The sequence below is a fragment of the Arachis ipaensis genome, chromosome B08, assembly GCF_000816755.2.
Source record: "Arachis ipaensis cultivar K30076 chromosome B08, Araip1.1, whole genome shotgun sequence".
NCBI lineage: Eukaryota > Viridiplantae > Streptophyta > Magnoliopsida > Fabales > Fabaceae > Arachis > Arachis ipaensis.
Window position 1 is genome coordinate 32,192,172 of NC_029792.2, and position 8,776 is coordinate 32,200,947.

The window sequence follows — 8,776 nt, forward strand, 5'->3', positions numbered from 1 at the left end:
ATAAACTACCAAAACTACCAAAATAATATTTGAATATTCATATTATTGATAAAAATAATCTCAAAATATGCCTATTTCATGTTTCATGCATGCATTAGCACACTTACGTGCTTTTCCCACATACATGCTTGCATGGTATATACTCCATGATCACCAAAAATATCATTTTATAACAAAAACATAAAAATCAAATCTTTTAAATCTAATAATCTTTAAAAAAAAGGAAAAAAAATTAAAACTAAAAGAATAAACTACCAAAATAATATTTGAATATTCATATTATTGATAAAAATAATCTCAAAATATGCCTATTTCATGTTTCATGCATGCATTAGCACACTTACGTGCTTTTCCCACATACATGCTTGCATGGTATATACTATTTCTATTCCATGATCACTACTTTTTCATATAGATATATACCATGCCAATTATCAAGCCATGCATTATTATATGGACAATGCTAGGCCAGCAACTTTTGTGATTGGTAGCCATCAAATAGTCATCAATAATGATTTAATGGTGTGAGATTGGTGTGAGATTTCATCCAATGACTCACCTTTCTCTGCTGGTTACATGCTGGCCAAAATTCAATAAAATTGCTGGTCCCTAGACTTTTTTTTATTATATCTACATAGCTTCAGCATTATGCTTTCACTTACACGCACTCATTTCACATACATATCCCTCATGGTTCATAAGCGTAAGAATGCAACATCCATCCTTTGTTTATATTGTTTTTATATATTTTCATATGAGCATCTCCTTTAAGTGTGGCATGCATAGGTCTTTCTTCTTAGCTTTCACATGCACAAGTCATATGCACATGCATTGGTCATACACCACTCCAAAAAAACCTTGTCCTTTTGCATGCCATCACTTTTTACCTCCCATGAATCCAATCCATAATTCTATACATTCTTACACACCTTATCCCATATCCTTACCACATGCACACCCTTAGATCTAGTCACTCAATTCTCACCACACGACCCACCAATCCACCCCACTATAAATACCATAACCCTATCACTGTAGCACCATATCCCTTTACTACCTCTTCTTCTCTTTTCCATATTATTAAACCACTCTTTCACCTTAACCCATGACAACAATAAAGACGTCTCACGGCCCACAAATTCAGCCCAACAGAATACACAAATTAAATTATAATTTAGTCTTTATCTTATCTTATAGTTATCTTTATCTTTATCTATATCTTATCTTTATCTAATTTTATCTTTCATAGGTCAATACTCTATATATACTTAGTTTTACCTTCATAGTTTACAATCCATTCAATCAATAATCAATAAAATTTCTTCATCTTTTTCTTTCACAATTCTTTTATTTTCCTATTCTTTCACAATTTTATTATGGTATCAGAGCTCCTCTTGAGCTCTGCTGACATCCATGGATCAAGGAGAAAGGGCACACCAGCAACTTCATCCGGAGTCTTTTTTGGACCTTTCGTCAGCCCAACACTTTTCTTTCATGGCACTTCCTTTCAATGAAGAAGCTCGTCCTTCAAACCAACTTGAGCTTCTGCCAAGTCCAACTACTCATTATCTTTGTTCTTTCAATACCTTTTCTACTGTTAACAATTCTTCAAATCGAGATTCATTCTTGAATACTTGGATCATTGATTCTGGTGCCACATATCACATTGCATCAAATTTGTCTTGGTTTATTTTTTACACACAAATTTCTCCTATTATTGTTCTCTCAAAGTTTTAACAAAGCTAATGCAAGTTTTGATTTATTACACTTTGATATTTGGGGTCCGTTTCGACAAAATTCTATTCATAATCATAAATATTTTTTTACTATTGTTGATGATTTTAGCCGCTTTACATGGGTTACTTTATTAAAATCAAAAGGAGAAGTACAGAATCAAATAAAAAATTTTATTACTTTAATTGAAACACAATTCAACTCCAAAGTCAAAACTATTCGTTCTGATAATGGACCAGAATTTATTTTACCTGATTTTTATGCTTCAAAGGGCATTATTCATCAACGTAGTTGTGTTGAAACTCCTCAACAAAATGGAAGGGTAGAACGCAAGCATCAACATATTTTGAATATAGCTCGTGCTCTTATGTTTCAATCTAATTTACCATCATCTTTTTGGTCTTATGCTGTTAGACATGCTGTTTATTTGCTTAATAGAGTTCCATCATCCGCAATTAATTTTAGAACACCATTTGAGATTTTACTCAATCTTCCACCAAATTATCATGACATTAAAGTTTTTGGATGCTTATGTTTTGTTTCTACTGTGTTCTTGACATCTTTCATCCTCCAGCTTGCGGGGGCGTATTAAACCACTCTTCCACCTTAGCCCATGACAACAATAAAGATGTCTCACGGCCCACAAATTCAGCCCAACTGAATACACAAATTAAATTATAATTTAGTCTTTATCTTATCTTATAGTTATCTTTATCTTTATCTATATCTTATCTTTATCTAATTTTATCTTTCATAGGTCAATACTCTATATATACTTAGTTTTACCTTCATAGTTTACAATTCATTCAATCAATAATCAATAAAATTTCTTCATCTTTTTCTTTCACAATTCTTTTATTTTCCTATTCTTTCACAATTTTATTACATATAGCCAAGCCCTCCTTTCCCGCACTTCTCATTCATTACTCCCGTTGTTTTTTTTTTCTTGGGCTAATTTTTTTGTTTGAGGACAAACAAAACTTTTAAATTTGGTATTATAGGTATCATTTTTTTTCAAATTATGGCACCTAAAACTTCAGCTTCATCATCTAGAAAGAAGAAAGAAAAAAATCTTCCACCCCTGACTTTGATTCAAGCATATTCCAATCCAAGTTTTATGAGAATCAATATGGTTGGATGAGCTCTAAAAAAGTGCTTCCTGGGATGAAATTTCAAATGAAATTAAACCAACACAGAGAAATCATGAAAGAAATAAAGAGAAAGAAGTGGTTTGTTCTCTGCAACCTACCCCAACAAGTGAAACTTACAATGGTGTATAAATTCTATACAAATGCAGCTTGGGAAGGAATGAAAGAGCCTCCTTACATAAGCTATGTAAGAGGTCAAATCATTAATTTTAGTCCAGATAACATCCGGAGAGTCCTACACCTCCTAAGGTCCTCATCCTCATCTTCTACAATGTCGTTTGAGTTAATAATGACTAATGAGTACCTAACCAATGCACAAAGATGTTCTTAGGGACATTTGCCAAGAGGGTGCTGCATAGAGACTTGATGTTGATGGAAAACCAATACAATTGAGGAGAAGTGACCTTATTCCAATAATAAGGGGATGGTTTGAGTTTATCCAAAGATCGATCATCCCTTCATCTAACAATTCGGAGGTCACTATAGAAAGAGCCATACTTATCCATTTAATCATGACTGGGAAAGAGGTGAGAGTTGAAAACATCATCTCCAAAAACATTTAAAAGTTAATAAACAATGTGCATCAAAATTACATACTTAGTTTTCCAAGCATAATTAAGCGCCTTTATAAGCATGCTGGCGTAAGTATGAATAAGGAAGGTATTCTGGTTCCTCAAGGCAACTCCATTACAACAGCAAGTGTGGCAAGAGTGAAAAGAAAGGTGTTCGGTAGGTCGGGTACCGGATGGTTCGGGTTGAAATCCTGCAGATGGTGGGGTCTCGTCTGGTTTCGGGCAGCCGGTCAGGTAAACGCGAGGTCCCGAGCACTTCGTGTAGGAAAAGGGGGGTGCCACCTGCAAAGACACTCCGACGCTTTTGTCAGTAAATGTGCAGGTAGAAAGGGTGATATGATGTGTGACGTACCTTGGGGGAAGGGTAAATCCTTCCCCTTATATACTGTGTCAGGGGTAGGCCCTACAAGGACAGGCCCACTTTTCCGGGACGTTCTCCTACAGCTGTGAGTGAGCTGTCCGGGACGCGTGTCCGGGTCGGTTGTGGGGCGCCTCACTCGTGACCGTCCGGGTCGGGTGACGCTCGGGTCGGGCCGACCCGTGGAGGGTTTGGGCCAGGCCGTAACAGTGCCCCCACGCGCCAGTGATAGTCGTGGGAGCTATTAGTGGCGTGTTATTTCGTGTTCCATTCCTTGTCGTTAGGTCGGCCGCTCGTGGAAGGGACGTGCCCCCTGCGCGCGTGTCTCTTGGTTGTTGAGGCAACCGTTTGTTGCTTCGTTCCTTGCGCTGAGCATTAAATGCTCATAATGGGTTACAAAACCCCGTGCGTAAATACTATTTTGCTCCCAAGTCTTTCGCGCTTCCTGAGTGGCAGTTTCAAATAGTTTGCCTTCCCTTTTTTCCTTTTTTATACTCCTGTTTCTTCCATCTCCTTGTTATCTCCCTCTTCTTCTTTCAGAAATTCCAGAGTGTTATTGCAGTATCTTCGAGCATCTTCCCTTCATCCTTCTCAACTTTCGCAACAAATTCAGGTAATCCTCTGACTTCTCTTTTTTCTGCTTTGTTATTGCATGCTCGTTGTTTGTATTTGCTTAGTGTTCTTGCGGTCTTGTTTGGAATTTGTTGCTACGTGACTTTTTGGTGCTAGGTAGATGTGTTAGGGGAGGGGTACCATTCCAGGGTAGGTTTTTAGGTGTCTTGCGGGATAGGCGTAGCTTTGGTCATGCTTGATCTTAATCATTGAATAGGATGAACATAGTTTCTGGGTTGTTTCTGGGCTCCCGACCTCATAGACTAATGGAGTGGTACCCCTAACTGTAGGTATGCCTCACGTCGTCTCCCGGGCTTCCCCCTCCGCCGCGAACTATGACCCCTACGCCTGGGTGACCTCGGACGTAAAGGACTCGCCGAACCAGATGGATCTGGAGGAGTTGACGGAGTTCCGACAAGCCGGGTATCTGTGCGGGGGGATTGACGAAGAGACTAATTACGAGACCTTCGTCCCTGTCCCCAACGAGCGATTGTACGAGATTAACTTCCGATCTCCCCGGGTCGCCGACTGGATTTGGCTTTACAAAGCCATGTTCACCCAGGTTGGCGTTCGCCTACCATTCTCCGATTTTCAGATGTTTCTCCTTATCGGATATCCGTGTCGCCGTCGCAACTCCATCCGAACAGCTGGGCTTCTATCCGCTGTTTCGAGATGGTTTGTGAATATCTCGAGATGCCGGCTTCAGTGGATGTCTTCCTCTTCTTTTTCAATCTTACCAACCCCTCCAAACAAGGGAAGGCGAGGAAAGGGTTTTTGTCTTTCCGGTCTGCCCAAGACCGGAGGATATTCGGCCTGTTCGAGGACTCTTATCATGGGTTCAAGGACAAATTCTTCAAAGTTCGTCTCGCTAAAGGTCGCCATCCTTTTTGGTTATCGTTAGAGGAAGAACGCCTCATCCCGACTTATTGGAGCTTCGGGGCGGGGTCTAATTCTTTCATTAAGGTGACCTACAAGGGAATGTCCCCTGTGAATAAAAGGATTGCCAATGTGTTGTTTGCTCTTTTTGGAAAGAACCCCGTGAACCCCCACCTCCTCATGGGCGAACGGGAGTCCACCAGGAATTATATTTGTGAGCTGTTCTGTCTTGTGTTTTTTGCATTGTTTGTTATTTAGTTTGTTCTTCCTGACTTCACGACTAACGTATTTGTTTTTTTGTTGCAGTGGAAATGTCTGCCTCGGTGACTGGGCTCAAAAATTTAGTCAAGACCTTCTTGGAGGATAGCGATGACGAGAAGGCCGACGAGAAGGACGCCGGGAAACCGGATGGCCCTTCTGGGGAGAAGGGGGATCAGGCTGTGCCCTCTCCCCAGGACACCGCAATGTCCGAAAAGAATTCGGCCGAGGTGCAGGCTTCCCCCATTCCCGAAGAGGCGGCCGTTGCTGGGCACTCGTCTTCTACCCACCAAGACTATGATGATGTGGAACTTGTTCATACTCCTAAGAAGCGGAGGGCATCTGCCAGCCCGGAAGGAACTCTCACCATTATGGAACGAAATTTTGATGCTACGAAATTCATCGACTCCCAGCTGATCCCTAGCACGGAGGACCACTTCCATGGTACCGATTTGGCGGGCCAGGCGAGGTGGATGTATCGTACTCTGCTTCGCGGGGCTGTGATAGCTCGGAAAGCCGAGTTCGAGTTGTCAGGGATGCAGGCGCTTCGAAGGAGACTTGAATCCTCTGCCCAGGCCAATAACGATTTCAAAGTTCAAGTCGAGTCGTTCCGGGGGCAGCTGTCCGAGGTAGGGGAGAAGCTCAAGGCTGCCGAGGAGAAGGTGGCATCTGCCGAGGAGAAATTGAAGGCTTCCGATGAGTCGGTGGCCTGTTTAGCCGAGCGAGAGATGTCCCTGGAGAGCCAGCTGAACGCCGCTCAAGGTCGGGTGGCGGCCTTAGAGAAGGAGCGCGACCTGGCCGTTTCGTCGGCTAAGGCTGCTAAAGTCGAGGTCGAAGAGCTTAAGAGGAAGCATAAGGTGACCAAGGAGCAAGGGAAGAACGCAATCTTCATGACTGAGGAGGCTCTGAAGGCCCAGGTGAAGATCGTGGCTCCTGACTTCGACACGTCGACTATTGGGGTCTTCAAGACGATCCAAGACGGCAAGATTGTTAACATGCCTCGGAAGTGAGCTCTTGTAACTTGTGTTTTTGTGTGGTTTTGTAAGATACTTGTTGATACTTATTATAACTGTTGGGACCTTTGCTACTTTTTAGTGGTCGCCTGGACGGCTTTTATTATCGCCTTTATTCCATTTGTTTAGCAGCGTCTTATGTTTTGTTACCGCTTTTCTGGTGTGGACTTATCGTTTGTGTCCGTTTCGCCGTTTATGTTGGTAACGGTTGGAACCGTCTTGGTCATGTTATCGCGGCCGTTAGTCATGGCTATGATCCATCTGGCTCCCGAGGTGATCAGCCCCGGGTAGCCATTGAAGAACGCGATCGTGCGGAATACGTATTGGGAGGTAATAGATAGAATTTAGACAAGTAAAAATTAGTCGTTAGCCAAACAAATTTGCGAACACGGCAGGTACTTTAATAAAGACAAATAGCTAAGAATTAACATGTGAATAGAGTAAGCACCCATTGGCCCGCCAGGCCGCTTGGTCGGTGTTCCTAGGGTTACCTGAAACTGGAGGTCGATCTCGGATGAGATCTTCTGTACTGGTCGGAGATGACGTATCCGGCTGGCTGGTGGCGGCCGGAGCTGTTGTGTCCGACTTGTTGGACTTGCTGCACTGCTGATCCTTGGCCACCGGAGGGTGGGGGGTACCTGGAAGAGACTCCGATGCTTAAGTTAGCATGGGTATTAAACATGTTTATTGTAGAATCAGAGTATGAGTTATACCTGGGTACTCCAGTGTATTTATAGTAGTGTGGGCTGACCTTTCTGATAAGATAAGTTAGTTATCTTATCTTATCTTATCTTGTTTTGGATGAAGTCAGCTTATCTTCAAGGGAACCGCCTTTATCTCTATAGGCTAGGATTGCCTTTAGATTTGGGTCGTGTTCCTCTATTTGGGCCCTTTATTAGGCTTTCCTGTCGATTTGGCCGAGTTCTTTTAGAAGAGGTCGGGTAGTCTGACCTGAAGAGGTCGGTCGCTGTGTCGCCGATCATCCCGGGTCGGATAGCTCGACCCAGGGTATGAACAGTGCCCCTGCTTGAGCTCGGTCTTCTTTTGAGGTTGAGTTCTTTAACTTCGGTCTAGTGGGGCCGAACTCAAGCATTTTGTCGATTCCTTTGAAACAGCTTTTGAATGTAGAACGTTTCCTCTAAAAGCGCGCGCTTTTATATCGGCGCTTTAGGAACGTGCAAGGGTTTAATGCTTTCATTAATTTTGTCATTAATTGCCCCGTTTCCCTTTGGCTCTTTCATTTTGATTTTGAAGACCCCAAAAACGGTTTCTCTCCTTCGCCATTTTCGTAACTTCTTTCTCTGCTCTCTTCGCTATTTTGTTCTTCTGCTTCCTTGCGTTGCGGCATTGCTTGGTAATTTTCTTGGGCAGCTTTTATTTCTGCGCTTCCGTCTTTCTCCTCGAAGTTTCTCATCGTCTCCAGGTTAGTCCCGTTTCATATATTCTCCTTGTTTTGCTTTGATTTTGACCCTTTCTTTAGAGAAAGTTTGGATCTTTTGTTTTGTTATGCCCTATTGTTGTGCGTTCTGGGAGTTTCTTCATTTTCTGCATGGTCCTTTTTTGCCTTTGCTTAATGCTTTTAGGGTTTTGCATATTCTTTGTTGTTTCCGTTCTGATGCCGTTTATCCAGAAAAAACCCGTATCTATTTCTTGCTTTATTTGACGGTTGCTTTGCCTGATTCTGAAAAAGTTCGCACCTTTGATGGTTTCTTCTTGGCGTACTTGATTTTGGGAATGCTTTTGCTGATAGATTGTGATGACTTTTTCTTTTGACACTACTTGCTGTTTAAAGTCTTTTTCTTGTTTGAAAAATGCTGGGGTGGGAGCTGTAGATTTTCCTGGAAACCTTCCTTTGTTACTGCCTCCAAAGGATGCCCCAAGATTTTGGTTTGAGTCTTGGGGTTTTCCTTTTCTGTGTGTTCGCCTGCATCGTATTGAGTTGTTTTCTCCCTTGTCTGAGATGTTTTTAGTAATCCCATCTTCTTTTCTTACTTGTAGGATTAGTTGGCCTCATGTCCTCTCGCAATAACATTGTAGAGATGTCTTCTAGAGTTTCCGAGGGGATGTCCGATTGGCTGGACTCCCTTGTTTTGTTGTGTGTTTCTATTGTGGATGCTGAATTTTGCACAGAGCTGAGGAAGCACCATAGGATTTGTGATAACAGTGTCCGCGAGGGGATTATGAGCTTGTTGCTCCTGATTCCGA

The 8,776-nt window shown here is 42.2% G+C and overlaps 1 long non-coding RNA gene across 3 annotated transcripts in view; it reads left to right on the top strand.

Moving 5' to 3' along the window:
• The window catches only part of LOC110265847, a 25,857-nt gene extending 17,788 nt beyond the window's left edge, over window positions 1-8,069 (top strand). For all 3 annotated transcript variants that reach the window (XR_002352292.1, XR_002352290.1, XR_002352291.1), the window contains one exon: window positions 8,058-8,069. This is a non-coding gene — a long non-coding RNA (uncharacterized LOC110265847). The remainder of the gene's footprint in view (window positions 1-8,057) is intronic.